Source organism: Heterocephalus glaber, unplaced genomic scaffold (genome assembly GCF_053883595.1).
Source record: "Heterocephalus glaber isolate CG9 unplaced genomic scaffold, H.glaber_assembly_v1.0 deba00000896, whole genome shotgun sequence".
Lineage (NCBI taxonomy): Eukaryota > Metazoa > Chordata > Mammalia > Rodentia > Bathyergidae > Heterocephalus > Heterocephalus glaber.
The window spans coordinates 1,800,612-1,817,664 of NW_028258170.1; the positions used below are offsets into that span (position 1 = coordinate 1,800,612).

At 35.3% G+C, this 17,053-nt stretch overlaps 1 pseudogene; it reads left to right on the forward strand.

The window, feature by feature from the left end:
* Positions 1-8,470: 8,470 nt before the first annotated feature.
* LOC106008590 (olfactory receptor 10AG1-like) lies at positions 8,471-9,451 on the forward strand (annotated as a pseudogene).
* Positions 9,452-17,053: the final 7,602 nt, after the last annotated feature.

Genomic DNA, 17,053 nt, shown 5'->3' on the forward strand with positions numbered 1-17,053 from the left:
TCTCTGTCCAGGAGCACAGTTAGTGCTCTTGAGGAAATGTTAGTTTTTCTCTTTACAGTTACAGTGCAGAGCAGTTCCCCTCCCTCACTGAGGCAGATTTATCAGTGCCAGAGTGTGTTGCTTCAGTTAATTTAGTTATCTTTCTAGATAACAAGATTTCAGGGTTTCTGTGGCTAGCTGGAGAACCTGCTAGCTCTCTCAAGATACAGCCCTATGATTTTCTATGGTACCCCTGTGTCCCCACAAAGCCTCTTGCTTTGGATAAATATTTCCAAGGAACTCCTGAATGCAAGCTATATCCAGCCCACAGTCATCAGAAATTTGGTATTGCTATTTTGATTTTTTTTGTCTGCGTTCTATTTTTCTTTTTGGCTGTGAAAATTTACATTATTATTTTTTTTGTACCGGGGATCTACTGAGCTAAATCCCAGGCCAACAATTTACATTCTTTTGTTTTGTTTTGTTTTGTTTTGTTTTAACAATTTACATTCTTAATTGCAATACACAAGGGGTCTTTTTCTCTACATCCTCATCGACACTTTGTGTCATTTTATAAAAGATGATATTCCCATGTATTAGATGATGTGGCTCCATTATTTCCCTGAAGATTCTTAATGTTGAATGTTTTTTCATGTAACTGTCAGCCATTTATGTCTTCCTGGAAGAAATATAACTTACATTCTTTATTACTTATAATAGGGCTATTATTATTTTTACTGTAGAGTTGTCATATATATATATATATATATATATAGAGAGAGAGAGAGAGAGAGAGAGAGAGAGAGAGAAAGTGTCTATTCATAAAATCATGCAGAGATAGATGGCGTTGACACCACTGGCCAAGGCAGCTGAGTAAGAAGTGGAATTCCAAGGAGAGATGTTCTGCTAAGATAGAGTGGTGACATCCTCATATACTGTATCCTCTCTTATTTCATCTTCATAAACCACATGGATATGCAAGCTGTTAAACAAGTGAGAAGTATAGCCCAATATTAAAGACATAAATTGGAAAGAAAGAAAAAATGAATCTTTAATGGCTCTCAGTCCCCATAATCAGATTATGCTGCACACGAAAATCACAAGGAGCAAGGTGAATAGTAAAAGATTTGAGGAGTAAAATAACATGATTCAATTACCACAAAGAAAGTTATTGGATTTTAAATAAGAGAGAGGTGAATGATGAACATGGATAGTAATGATGGGAAGAGTGCTGCTCCCTAAATGCAGAGAGGATGAGGAGGAAGCAGGGAGGAGGAGTGGCCAGGAGGCTGGGTGCTCAGACCTCACCCAGAGACAGAAATCACAGAGAAGCCTTGAGCCACTCACAGAAACCCTGATTAATTCTGAAGCTGTCACTTACGGACCAGACATCGAACTTAACAAGGCAACATGTCAGTGAAGCCAAGATGCCCTAGCAAAGGTCTGTTTCCTACAATGCATTGTGGCTGACTAAAAGGTAAAGAACAGAACATGTTTTGCTTTGTCTTGTTTTGTTTTGCTGTAGGAGTATGTTATACATCAATAACATCATATTCCACCTTCAAATCATATTTAAATCTAACTTTTTACCATGAACAATAAAATCATAAATCAGTTTCCTTCTTGTGTCCTGCCATACACATAATTCTTCTAATTTGTTATGTATTTTATCCTACATATAATTTAAACATCACAATGAATTATTATTACATTGCTTTATACAGTCCTTACTTTGAGGAAATTTAAAAAATGAGTTAAAAGTCAGATTTCTGTTTCCATCTATTCACTCATTCAAGTGCTTTTTCTTACTTAGCTGAAATCCAAATTTCTCTCTGATATCATTGTCCATCTGTTCTAAGAAGTTTCCCTTAACATTTCTTGTTGTGCATTTGTGCTGGTAATAATTATGTCACCATTATTAGTTTGAAAGTGTTTTATATTGCTTCAGCATTTCAGATGTGTTTTTACTGATTTAAGAAATGTGTAGTAAAAGCAAAGAATAGCTAAATTTGTCACTTTAATAACATAAATAAAAATTGACCTAAGACCTTATTCTTTCTAAAAGAGGGCACATACAGTGATTTCTCCATAATATATAAAAGGTAAGAAGTACTTCTTATACCCTGCTTATTGTACTGTAGTGCATTTTTTTCTGATGGATGAAAAACTTTAAATGAAAATACTTTCTCACACTCAAATTCAGTGTTCCCCTGCCAGGTGCTTCACACTTGTCAGGATATGTACACAATAATAATTAAACCATGGTAATAAAATTTTGATCTTACCAAACAGTAATCAATTTATTTCTTAAAAATGTTGTACTCTTTAGTCATCGTGGAATATGTCACAAATTTTCTGATCAAGTATTAAACACATAGCAGAGAACAAACCATATAAATCCTCTTTGGGGGAAGTTCCGAAGGGTAAATGATTGGGCTGAGCTGAGAAGCCTAAAATCTTATATTTGAAGGAGAACGTTAATCACTGAGATGCACTGGAGCTGTAGCTAATTCAGGGAATGTCGCAGGCCATGTCAGTGATAAACTAGGGCTCCTGAGTGCTGAAATTGTCAGGGCAGTGTGTGCCCCATGGAAGTCTGTTCTCCTGGAGCACAATGTAACAATGCCAACTCTGAGAGCTCTTGGGTCCTTTCAGTCTATCTGGATCAATTTCCCAGGAAAGTTGACAGTGTGTATTCATAGATGGGAGCATTGGGCCACAAAGTGCTTAGAGGACAACAGAAAGGCCTGATGAAGGAGACCCAGCAGGTTTCTGCCCTCCATGTAAATGTGTCCCTTTGTGGGGATGCCCTTTTGATTTGGTGAGGTTCTTCCTCAGTGTACAATGGATCAACACACAATGTGAAACAGCTTATGGAAAACCATTTCAGAGGCCTCAGGCAGAACTTGTGGCTTTTTTTAACATTCAATACACAAATGCAGCTGTCATAAAACAGAAAAAACTGGGTTATTTGTTATCCTTTGAATCAAACACATATGTTTTATCTAGCTCAGCAGCTGTCACCACCAGCAATGCTCTGCTTTAGTAGTTATGGCTCAGATTCCCTTGGTTGGGCTTTGTTCTTTACTCCTGTCCTTCTGATCCTAGATCTTTCTCACTCTCTCTTTCCCTTTTCCCAGATAAATTAAGAGTAATTATGGAGTCAACTCCTAGGGCCCCCTAATTCATGAAAATGTCTATTCTAATCCATCCTACATTTATACATATATGTATATAATTTTCATATATATCACCTAATGTGAATATATATAAAAATATATATATGTAAATATATAAATATATATAAATATATAAATATATATAAATGTTTTTCTCTCAGAGGTAAGCAGTGATGGTATTATTTTCATGGATTGAAAATAAAATATTAAAAAACTGACTTCTTAAAGCTCTAGATTTATGCTAAAAAATTTGATATTTTAAAATGACCTCCACATTGTATTTTGTTAGAGTACCTCAGACGAACGAAGCTGGTGGTACAAATATACATCTAGAGTTTGAAGCATTTGAAGTGTTTTCAAAATTAAAATTTGAACTGATGCAATTAAAAATTAATATTTTAATTTTTAAAATTTGGAATGGAAACAGCTTTGATCTCAGCCTTTGATCTGCTCCTCACCCTCCCATCCCCCTCTGTCCACACTGCTCTCCAAATGGACTCCCACCCATCTGATCCAACTCTTCTTCCCACTCCTCTTTGGAAGCCATTTTTTCAGTGTGATTTCCCCTATTCACATACTCTCCCCAGGACATCTTGTGCGTGATTATCATTACATACAGTGTGACAAGCTGCTTCTTCTATTGCTCACTATCTGTCTTCAGTAGTGTGTACAAAAATACCACAAGGGGTAGGAAATTTCCCTGCCACCCAGTGTGCACAACTGAGGACCATGCCGAGAGCCCTCCCATCTCTGCTGCACTAATACACAATTGTTAGTGTATACACAATTTCACACATATCACATCGACCTGTGCGCCTGTCTTCCTGAGGATGAGCATATGGTGATAGCATCACAGATGGCTTTCTGAAGCAACCAGAATGCAAGTCAATCCCATTCCCATCTGGAACAGGACATTGAGGCTACACATACCAGGTTCAGTGTGCAGATCAAGAGAACAACCGGAAGGAAAGGCTCATCCAAGACTGAACATTGCCTCCTACATCATGCTGGCTAAGAATATCTATCTGGGTAATTTTCCCTGTGTCTCTAAGGTCCAGGTTGTATTGTTTTGTCACATGGTATAGACCTAAATATGGCCCAAAATTTACATGCTTAAAAAATTATAGCTACATCCCCCACAAATGGAGACTTTCTTTAGTCAGGGTCAAAATGTTGCAGGAAATAATTCTGTTTGAAACAAGTCTGCTGTAACATTGATAGCTTTAGTAATCTACTGTGGCCAGATGTGTGCGATCTCCAGTGCTCAATGTTGAGGCAGAAGAATGTGAAGAAAGGTTTTCAGCTGAGTTAGGAAGAATACGAACAGGAAGGCAGTGCATTTATACACAGTAAACACACCTGGAGAATAGCAATCCTCTGCAGTCCTAAGTTCTAAAATGTCCCTGAGAGGAGTTCTGCATTCAGATGGACGATGCATCATTTCAGGTCATCATGGATCACTGTGGGCAGGAAACAGCGACATTTCTTTTGATTGCTGTGGCTGTTGCTGCACCAGCAGCTGAAAGGAGAAATGCAGGAGAAGGTTCCCCAAGACAGGGCATCTTCACATACTGCTTTCTCTGCCATCTCATTGTAACATAGCAACTCGGGCAGGCATTCAGGCTGTAAGAGGGATGGGAAACACAATCCAGCATTATAGAGATGAACAGAAATGAAAAATAACTAAATTCCTTTAATGATTATCTGTCTTCAGCCTCATATTATACTGCACAACATAATTATGATACCAAGGTGAGCCAGTGAACAAAATAAGAAAAAAACAGCATGATTAGTGTGCATCATAGGAAAAGACCTCTTTGAAATAAGACAGATTTATGAACATTAGATAGTAAAGAAAATAGTGAATCATTTTTAGAAAATGTTTCTGATTTAGGAGAAATATTACAAAGACATTTGCTCACTTGGTTAATATTTAGAGAATAGGATCTACATGATTTGATGAACAAATACAGAAGATTGTTAAAAAGAAATATAATCAGATTACTATGTCAGAGTTCCTAAACAACTGATTTTATATGTGGTAAAGTTGACATTCAAACAGAAGAATGTTTGGGAACAAGCTCTGTGTAAATCTTTTGGCTCCTTTTACAATGTTTACACTACTCAATCCTACTTCTAGCCACTGTCTTCCCCTACAGTGATGATTGCAGTCTCATTCGAACCAGTCTCTCTGGTTCCAAACTTGATCACAGAAAACTATATTTTTATTAATATGGCTATTCACTACATTTTACCACTAATAATGGAAGCAAACAGTATAAACCTTTAGAGTTTTGTAGATTTAGAATACGGATATAATTTGCCAAAGAGACCAAGAAAACCTCATGGGCATGGCTTGGTACCTGGAAGTGAGCATTCACCAGATACCAGAACACATTGGCAGGACTCAAGGACTGCACATCAAGGAGAAAGGTTTCAATTGTTGAATAAAAGTAAAATCATGTGTTATGGGTCAATTGGAAGTTGAATTGGCGAGAGGAAAGCAAACATTAAAAATATTTAATGTTGCCTGCAGGAATAATGCATTGCTTTTCATAGGATGTCACTAAAAGGTGACCTCAGCATAGGGCACATGTTCTGTGACCAATCCATGTGGACAAAAAGATTCTGTGACTTCTGAACAGTTTAACACAATGACTTACAAAGTTGTCCATTTGAGTGTCAAATAAATAAGTTAAAAAAAATCTGAAAGCATGAATTGCTTACTTATATTTTGCATAATCTTAACAAAGCCTAATAATAGCAAAATAAAAGTTGATTCAATCTTCTCTCTTCTATTACTTATAAATACATAATGATGCCATTTTCCACTTTTACCTATAAAAAATGGAGTTATGGTATATTTATTCTTTTCCAAACTTAATTTTTATTCTTATGCCAATAGAGATCAAAATATTCAGTGAACTTTAATTAGAATTACTAGAAATTATACCCCTCGAAGAGATTATTTTAAAGTTATTAAACAAAAAAGACCAGAGCCTCAAAGAGAGTTGGAAGTCTAATGTTTTGAAATAAACATGATTTGTTTTCATCACATTCACCCCAGAAACACAAACATCTTCTACTTCAAAGCAATAGTGAAAAATGTGAGAAAATAAAGGAAATGTAAGGCAATGGGCTGAGCATGTGTCTAATGATGGTACCAAGAAAAAAAATTTGTTGAAAAGTTAAATTCAAGAGAATTCTATAAAGTAAGACAGGTAAGATACTAAAAAGTGGAAGAGTAATTGAGATAACTGAGAATTATTTTTCAAGGAGATTCATGTGCTGGGATAGTATTCAGAAAAAGAAAATTGCTTGAAATTATATTCCATGGAGTGACTGTAGGAAGCTGTCCTTTGTTTTGGAGGAATTGTTTGCTAAAACATAAAAGTTAATTGCAAACTCAGGGAGTTAGCATGCTATTTAGAAGTGACAAGGGAGAAGGCATCCCCATCCGAAAAAAATTATATTTCCTTTATAAAGAGCACTAGTGCTTTCAAGAGTAAGCAGAGTGCTTGATGAAAGTTGCTCTAGATGTTATCCTATTTAAATATTTAAAAATGCAAAACTTCAAGGTGGAATATGTAAGGTTAGGAAAAGCAAAAAGGTAAACTGCTGACACTGTATGTGGGTATTCTATCTCTTAGGATTATTATTTTAAGAATAATGATTCAAAATTATATCAAACATCTGAAGTGATAAAATATATATTGGTCTTAAATGTATTTGATATATAATTATCTGCAGTTTTATTATATTGAGTTACAAAGTTAAATTAATATGTTTCAAGTATCTGAAATATATAAATTTCTCATTTATACATTGTTGATAATAAGGTTAAACATTTCTATTTGAAAATATGAGTAAAAATATTATATTTTAATTTAATATATTTTATATTATTAATATAGTAAATGTTGCCATCATAAGTGAAATCAATCCTGTAAGAAGGAATAGATAGTACCTTCTGGTGGAGAAATAGGAAGCAATTATTTTATTTTCAAATTATCACCTCTGTAACTAATAGACAAACTTAGTTTAACTTAATTGGCTCATGTTCTATTACTTCTTATGTGACCCAAATCATATGAGACCATAAACATGTTAAAAGTTTCACACAATATCTCACTATATTTACTAAATATTTTCTTATTATTTTGATTTTTTCAGGCAAATATTTATTTTAGTCTTTAAAAAATATCAAAATATTATGAAGATTGAAAAGAGTGAAATGCTACATGGTTACAGTTTTTAGCAATATCTATTTGATTCCTACAAATACAATTAATGCAATCACTTGTTTTACTCTTTTCTTTAAACCTAAAGACTTGTGCATGTGGGGCAAACTCTCTACCCCTGAGCTACATGCTTGACATTTTATATTTCTGGTTTTATCTTGAGATAGGTTCTCTCTAAGTTGCTCAGGCTGTAATGTAATATTTGACATTGGAAATTCAAGCTTTTCTTTCTCCATTTTTACTGTACTGTAGAGAATAACTACTTCTAATGTTAATTTCTCCTTTTAGTTCAAAACCACATGTGGAGTCACATAGTAGGATAGAGACCTATCTATAGTCATTACCAAATGAGTCATGTGATAATGTTAAAGCAGAAAAGAAATGTCTATACTCTCATAGCAGCCACGAGGGCCAATTTGTGATTTAAACTTGTAGATTAGTAACAAGCAGACATATTTATCACTATGGAGGACACAGCAATAGGACAAGAATGCCTGGACCAGTGATTGACACATGCAGTGGAAGACACAAGACAACCCCATAATATGGGGCTGGAAGCCAAACCTCATTCCACCAGCCACAAGTGAGGGAAAACTAAGTCTTTATTTAATACCATGATGTCAGAGATTAAAATTCTATATGTAATTGAAAATAAAAAGCCCCTTCTCAAAGAAAAATACAACTTTGAAACTTAACAGGTAAATAACATTTAGAAAGAGAAGCCAAGTATGGAAGTTACTCACAGTCTAGAGATTAAGAAAAGGGGAGAGAGGAAGCTGGGACATTTATGATTTCCCTGTAGGACAAAGCTTATATCTTTTCTGGTTTTGCAAGTCTGAATACAATGCATAACTATGAATTTATTGATATGAATAGAATGTAAATCTAGCATGAGTTCATTGTCAGGCTGTTTAGTCATCAAAGTGGTTTTATTTTTATTCAGATAATTTTAATAGTGATTATATCACATCAAATCTCCCTGAATCACAGAAAATAAGGTTCAGTAACAAAGTAACAAAATTTATGAAAATTGAAACTCATGTCCTAATCCAGTTTTCAAGGAGGAAAGCAATGCAGTCAAGAAATACAAATTTACAGAGAGAAAGCAAATTGAAAATCACTGAAACCAATCTCACTACCGTGAGAGAATTTGTTCTCTTGGGTTTTTCTAATAGTCCCAACTTGCACTGGTTGCTCTTGGAATATTCTTAGTCATCTATTTGATTAGCCTGCTGGGGAATGGAGTTATCATCCTAATAACAAGACTAGAGCCCACACTTCACACCCCCATGTACTTTTTATCAGTAATTTTTCTTTACTAGAACTCTGCTATGTGTCTTTCACTCTTCCTAGAATGCTTGTGGATCTTTGCACCCAGAAAGGAACTATTCCTTTTTACTCCTGTGCCACACAGATGGGCTTCTTCCTTGTCCCAGAGGCCATGGAGTACTTCATTCTGGTGTGGTAATGGCCTATGACTGCTACGTGGCCATCTGTAACCCTCTGCAGTACCCGTTGATCATGAACCACAAGGTCTATATACAGCTGGTCACCAGCATCTAGATCTTCAGCTTCCCAGTCCAGATGGGGCAGACAGTGCAGATTTTCACTCTGTCCTTCTGTGAGTCTAACATCATCAACCACTTCTTCTGTGACATCCCTCCTGTGCTCAAGTTGGCCTGCAGGAAGAACTTCATGAATGAGTTGATGGTCTACACACTGGCTTTCTTGATTGTCATTGTGCCCTTTATGTTGATCTTTGTGTCCTAAAGCAGAATAATCTCAACCATCCTGAGGTTGCCCTCAAACACAGGAAGGGCCAAAGCCTTCTCCACCTCCTCTTCCCACCTCATAGGTGTGATTTTATTCTATGAATCTGCCAGTATCACTTATTTATATTCCATGTCCAGTCAGTATGAAAGCGTAGACAAGCTGCTTGCTCTTTTCTACACTATTTTGACCCCGATGTTCAATCCCATGATATACAGCCTGCAGAACAAAGATGTCATCAGGGCGCTGCAAAAATTCCTTCCCAAACTGTTCAAAGCCTGAGACAATGAAAATGACAGTATTGTGTTATGTATAATTTGTATACATAAATAATTACAAACTAATTTGGTCTTATACTCTTGTGTAAATAAGCTAATGATGTAATTTAAACTTAAAAGACTTCATGTTCTCCCAGTTATGAGAATTGTGTTGATTAATTAACAATGTTCTATTCAAAGTAAGTCTTTCTCTTCACTGTAACTGGTAGAGGTTTGTAACTAAAGATGTGATACATAGTACGTTCTAAGTCGTTACCTGTTTCAAATTCTATTTACATTAACATTCACTATTGAAGAGACCTCACACATTAAATTTTGCAGTTATTATTAAATAATTACTTTCTACAGATAAAAGTATGAACCCAGAGAAATACTTTTATAGCAATAAATAATACATATAATTAGTGTATAATATATATAAGTATATTGCAAAACATTGTGTATTGCAGTTCTATTTTTCTAAACAAAAATTGAAAAAGTGGATGCTAACATTGAGAAATATTTTAATAAATATAGTATGTATATGCAAAACATTTATTCCATTATATAGTCAATAAAAATTATGTTATACATACATAATAATGTCCCCAATAAACCATTCCTTCTTGTACTCATGCCTTTTGTTTTTCCTTTCAGCACTGACTCTGAGTTAGATAAATTATTAGCTTTGGCCAATGGAGCAATAGCAAACATGAATAGTAATTGGGCATTAGAACTTATCTTCTCTAGCAATAGAAACTTTCCTTTACTATATTCAAAAGTCCATATTAGCCTCCCAGAGAGTGAGAAATTATACAGGAAGAGGCCACAGGTAATATTTAAACCATACACTGATGGATTTGAACCACGCTTATGATATGCTATTATAAAAGTTTGAAAACTATTTTTATCATTGTGTAGTAATTCTTTAAACTATATATTATTCTTATCATTTAAACTTGGTTATCAGGTATGGTGTCTCACACATGTAATCCCAGACTCGAGGCTGAGGCAGGAGGTTCACTTTGAGTTTGAGACCAACCTGAGCTACACAGTGAGTTCAAGGCCAGCCTGAACTACACATTAAACCCCTGTCTCAAAAACAAACAAACACACAAAGAAAACGAAAAACCAAAAACAAACCAGAAAACCAAAACAATAACAACAACAACAACAACAACAAAAACAAAAACCCTTTGTCAATCTTTTCCTATAATGCAGTGTTTAATTGGTTATTTTGGAGGATAATTACCATTGGAAGTTTGCTGACTCCTTGTCTACCTGAACTTTTCTTTCATAAAATAAAACATTTTCTTTGAAAGAAATGACTGTATGCTATTTATAAGACATCAAAGATGTTGGCAAGGCTATTAAGAAAAAAGGATTTTGTACATATTTATGGGAATGTGAATTGGTGCATATCTTGTGGAAAACAGTGGGAGTTTTCCTCAAAAAAAGAAAAATGGAGCTACCATATAATCCAGTAGTCCCCCTGATGAGTATGTGTTAAGAGGAAATGAAATCAGGATCTCAGAGAGACCTTCTCTCCTACTCATGTTTATTGTCCCATTCTACACTACAGTCCATCCTATAGTGTGGATCCTAAAGTCCACCACAAAACAGTGCTTTAAAGGCTTAGTGTCCAGCTCAGCACAAGAAGGAGGCCATGGAAACTTAAGGTAGGGCTTCGAGGGAGGTCTCTGATCATAGACAGACTCTGCATTCTGGAAAAGAAAACCAGGCTGATTTGCAAAAGATATTTAAGTCGGGAGGCTGAGGCAGGGGGATCGCTGTGAGTTTGAAGTCAGCCTAGGCTACATAGTGAGTTCAAGGCCAACGTGAACTACATAGTGAGATCCTCTCTCTCTCAGATATTTATGTATTTTTCATATCTTCACTTTGTTCTTCAACTTCTCTGAGATAATCAACTAATCAGTAGAAAAGGCTTAATTTTGCTCACAGTTAGGAAGTCTCAGTTCATGGTGTGTTGATCTCATGGCTTTTTTACATGTATCAAGGTAGCACAGCACATGGTATAGCAAAATCATTCGGGTCATGGCTGGAACACACAAAAAGAAAATAAGGAAAGGAGGATGCACAAGGCCCATTGAGATCAGCCCACCCAGTGATCAGAAGACCTCCCTGGAAACCTGTCCTAAGTCTACCTGCTTTCATAGTGCTGAACTTGAGATGAAGCCTTAAAGCACTGTCCTGAGGGGGAAATTTAAGATCCAAACTGGATATTGACTGTTGTCTATAATACCACAATAGACAAGGCCCTACAATCAGCTTCTAGAATACAAGCCCAGTCCCTTCCTATGTTCCTCTAACTTTGACCAACCTCAATCCCTGATTTCCTCTGACTACTAGATAAAAGCTTAGAAGACCCCTGTGATTCAATCAGAACCACATGGAAAATTGAGGGAATTGAGTAGAAAACTGGTTGTATTTGTATGATCTCATCATACTCACATGTAGATCAGAATTCCATTGGATAATGGGGAGAAGATGTACATATACCAGGAACTATAAACCTGGGGAACATCTTACAATTCTGTCTACCACACTGACAAATAAGAGCAGGAGACAATGATAAGAAAAACAGAAGAAAAAAAATAACAGCATATTAAAAATAGAATCAGTAAGGGCCAGGGATTTATCTCAGTTGCACCATGCCTGCCTTGCAAGCACAAGTCATAGGTTCAATCCCCAGTCCAAACAAAAAAAGAATCCATAAGATTTAATGGAGCAATTTTATGAAAAATTGAGCTAAGCAATCTGTTGTAAATTCTGGTGAAAGTAATAAATTAGAGACACACATGATTAAATATAGAATGATTGGACCTTTTCTTCCTATTCTTATCTATTATATACTTTGATCCTTATTTACACTTTCAGGTTCTCACACCAGAGAAACTATTCAGTATTTACACATGTGTGTCCAATTTATTTCACATAAGAGTATGGCCTCAATATGCATCCATTTAGCTACAAACATCTCTAGTTTCTCATTTTTATGGCTGAGTAATACTACATTATATATAAAAAATAAATACAGGATGATTTGTTTTATATAAGAAACCCAAAATATACATAAATTATGGGAAGAAAATGTTCAAACGAGAAGAGGAACAAGGGAGAGGGATAGGGAATGAAAGAAGGGACAAAGGACAAAGAATAAAAGGAAAAAAATGGAAACAAAGCTTTTGTCAATAAGGTGGGGAACAGGAGTTGAAGGGAAGAGATGGGAATGGGGGAAAAAAGGAAAGTAAATAAATCCTATACAGGTACAATTTCCCTATGATGAATGGGATCATTATGCAGATCTAAAATGTACCAATAAAATAAATGAAGAACAGAATAGAACATAAGGGCTAAGAGGCAGCAGAGTGAGAGATCTTTAGCAGCAGGGAAGGAGGCCAAGAAATGGACAGGGAGGGTGGAGGGATGGCACAGGGACAGGGAAAGGTGTGTGATGGTGAAGCACACAGGGGGCTCCGTGGGTGAGCGTAACCATGCACTGCGATGTGTATAACACAAAGGAAATTTTAAAAGCCGATCTGGTGAAGGACAGAGCCCATGTATAACTACTAGAAATAAGAGACAAAATTGGCCCCAGCAGCGGAAGTTATTGAATTAAATTAGGAGAGATTTATTGCTAGCACAAGTAAGTAGCAGAAAAATATACCTAGTATTCAAAGGCAATATGGATTCTACACTTACATATATATCCACAATACACACATTCATGACTAGTAGAAAGCCCCCATGTGTAACCTGGACTAAGCCTAGTTTGTGTTGTCCATTACTTTAAAATATATTAATCAATTCAATTTTGAATGGTCTTGCTGATCCCAATATCACTGGAGTGAAATAATATAATTTATCACAATAATAATTCAAATTCAATGGGCAGTTTGGTCATAATGTATACCTAAAATGTATCAATAATGTTAATAAAAAAGGCAATTTGGTTTTTGGAAAATTCTAAATGTAATTAGAAAATTTGTTTTATATTCATTTAAAATCTTATAAACTGAAGCAAATATGAGAATTTTGTCTTGTGACCAAATAAGAAGATAGAGAAAGAGAGAGAGAAGGATGGGGGAGTCTGGATCAAACAAACTGGGTTAAAATTGGAATGCGACCGTGGAGTGAGTGCTGAAATCGCTCAGCAGTTCAGTGACCCTGAAGAAACTGCTTGCAAAAGATGAAGGTGGTAGCCTGGAAATGAGAACAGGCTCTGTGGAGATGTCAGCGCCTTTCCCATGTTCCAAATCAGGAGTGTTTGTATTTAGCCCACACTGCAGAGCAATGGCAGGCATGGTGTTCATGATAAAAATCATTAGTACTTTAGCTAGAATACTGTTAGGTTAAAAACTAAATATCAGGGCTGCAGATTTAGTTCAGTAGTTCCGGTGCCTGCCTTGTCAGCACAAGGTCCTGAGTTCAATCCCTGGCAATAAGTAAATAAAAAAAAAATACATATATATATATATATATCAGTACATGAAGCATGCATGTGAAATAACTACCAAGTCCTTCCAATGCTATATTCCAAGGACTGGTTAGGTGGATGCAGGCAGAAACATTGAGAAAGGGCCTCAAAAGCTCCATGTAGAATGAGTTCCCCGGGTGAATACTGGTAGCTTGAAGCGGAAGTGAGGTGTCAATAATACTCTTGCCTCCTGCTAAGATCCCACTGGTTAGCTGAGTGAGGGGTCAAGGGACCCGGATTCCACAGGCGGACTGGGGGAGCCCAGACTTGGGCAAGAGAGATGATCCAAATTAGAAGGATGGAATCACAGAAACACTGGGTGAAGTATTAAGATGACTTACATGAAAGCAATTAAAGCAGAAAAATTTGAAACTGTTATTTAAAGGGAAGTTGGTGTTTTAAAACCTCATGGTGGTTGTGCAGACTAGTGCAACCACTGTGGAAATCAGTATGGAGATACCTCAGAGAACCAGGACTGAAAGTCCCATTTGACCCAGCTATTCCCCTGCTGGGTATCATCCCCAAAGAATTAAAAGAGTCATAGCACAGCGATATATGTGCATCCATGTTTATAGCAGCACAGTTTGTAATAGCTAAAGCTTGGAAACAGCCCAAGTGCCCATCAACTGGAAACTGGATAAAGAAGATGTGGTTTTTTTAATAAAATGGTGTACTACTCAGCCATAAAGAAAGAGAAACGAGAGACATTTATAGCTAAATTGATGCATATTGAGGTCGTACTCAAGTGAAACAAATAGGACACACATGTGTAAATACTGAAAAGTTTCTCTAGTGTGAGAAACTGAAAGTGTAATTAAGGATTAAAATGATTAAAATGAATAATTGATAATTTGAAATTGGAAAAGGTCCAAAGGTGTAGGGGTGGTAGGAGGGGAAGGGGAAAGGAAAGGGAAAGGAAAAATTATGAGAAAAGAAAAAAAATGGAAACAAAATCTATGTAAATACAGAAGGGTGGAGGGGATGAAGGGAGCACAGGGAATGGGGAAAAAAATAAGAACCAAGATGCATCATGTACAGGTATAAGCACCCAAAGATAACTGTAAACATATTGTATACCTAAAATGTACCAACAAAAGAATTTTTTAAAATCCTTATGGCTTGTTATGAATTTATATACTTCAATGGTTCAGGTTGAAGGGAAAAAAGGAATTTTATCTAAATCCAAGAGAGTAGTATGGATTATTTTATGCTGCTATGATTTCTGTGTTGATATTCTCTATAAATGTTAGCGTGTTATAAAACTGACCATCAATATTTGACAAATAACCAAAATGTAAATATTAAGCTCAAAATTAATACTCACACTTTGTAAATTTGGTTTTCTCACTTTCACATGGTGGGAATAAACTAAAATAAAATTGATGAATTCTGAAGGACACATAAACCTACATATATATCTCACATTTATTGTTAACAATCTTCCAAGTAAACAACTACAATTTTTATTTGCAGTAAATCCTCTTTAATGATAATTTTTTTCTTTCTTTTTATTAGCTTCTAGAGTTTATTATAAACAATGATACATGTTACTTTAAAGGAAGCTAAATATGTGATTTTTGTCTATATAATTTTTTGGGGGGAGTACTGGGGATCGAACTTGGGACCTTACGTTTGTGAGGCAGGTGGCGGAACCACTGAGCTAAATCCCTGGGCCTTGTCTATATAATTTTGAAGAAGACACTTTGTTACTAAGACTGGTAGAGGTAATTACAATAATAATTCTCAAAAAAGTTTGAATTTCATAGTCATTTTTCAATTTCTTCTCTCACGGATTGTCTACTTAATTTAAAAAAGCAAGAGTATGAATTTAAATAATGACTATAAAGAAGCTATAAAAATCTAAATTTTCTTAACATTTGGAATATTTGAATTAGTATTAATATTTGTTCCAGCATATTGTAATTGTTCATGTTTTTTGAAAAATGTTGCATCAATTTTTAAATGTATCCTAATAACACCCTGGCAGCAGGTCATGTACAAACGTGATTTTATTTTTTAATTTACTTTTAATGCCTTTTTTTTAGATAGAGTCTCATATTTTTCCAGCCTGGCCTTGACCCGCTCTATAGCCCACACTGGCCTTGAACTTGCAGCAATCGTATGGGCTCCCAAGTGGTGGCTGCAAACATACATTTACAGAAAATGCAGAGTCACACTTCTTTTTTCTCTGACATTCAGTACTTATACATAGTTTGTGTTCTAAAAATCACCCTTCTATTTGGTGTGTTCTTAGATTTTATCCTAAGGAAATATATTTCATGCTTGAAAGACTTTTATTAAATACTGTTTGTATTTTCAAAATAAGTTTACATTGAAATTATTTAAATTTTTAAAAATGGGGTGCTAAAATTTTAAGACAATACTTCATGAGAAATATTGACAAATTATTACACATAAAGAAAAAATGATAGTACATAATAAATTAGTACTCAACATGTTTTATTTGTCTTATGTCAATAGGTATCTTTGTGCACTTTATAATGTAACAGTCAGTTATATCAGGATATTTTTTGTGTTTGAGCATAGTGCTTATAGAAGGTGACAGCATTTTTTATGGTGCTTGCCTTAAACCCAAAAACGTATTTTCAAGACTCATTGTCAAATGTAATAAAGATGGAGGTGATGTTTAGTGTAAAGACAAAAGGACCAGGGTTGGCACTGAATAAACTCAATCAGCAGTGACTGTTGGCTTATGGGGCTCAATTTGGAGGACTCTTCCTCAAATAGGAATGATCACTAGAGAGTGTTTCAACCCCATATAATAAACTAAAAGTGAATAAATGATAAATGAGCTCTTTAGAACTCATCAACTTGCACAAAAATTCTTTACAGTAAACTCTGAATGTTCATATAATTGTGCAATGCAGCAAATAAAAAAGGGTGGGATGATAATTAAAACCCAGGTCTAGGCAGCAAATATGACTACTGAGTTGAAATCTCCGGTATATATGAAATTTTTAAAAGTTATGTAAGCTTTTTGAAACTATTTTATCATCTATAAAATAGCATATGGGCAAACTATCACATGGGTACTAACAACACTTAATTTAGGAAGGTACTTTCAGAAATAAGACAGAAATTATTACAGTAAATACTTGATGTACATAA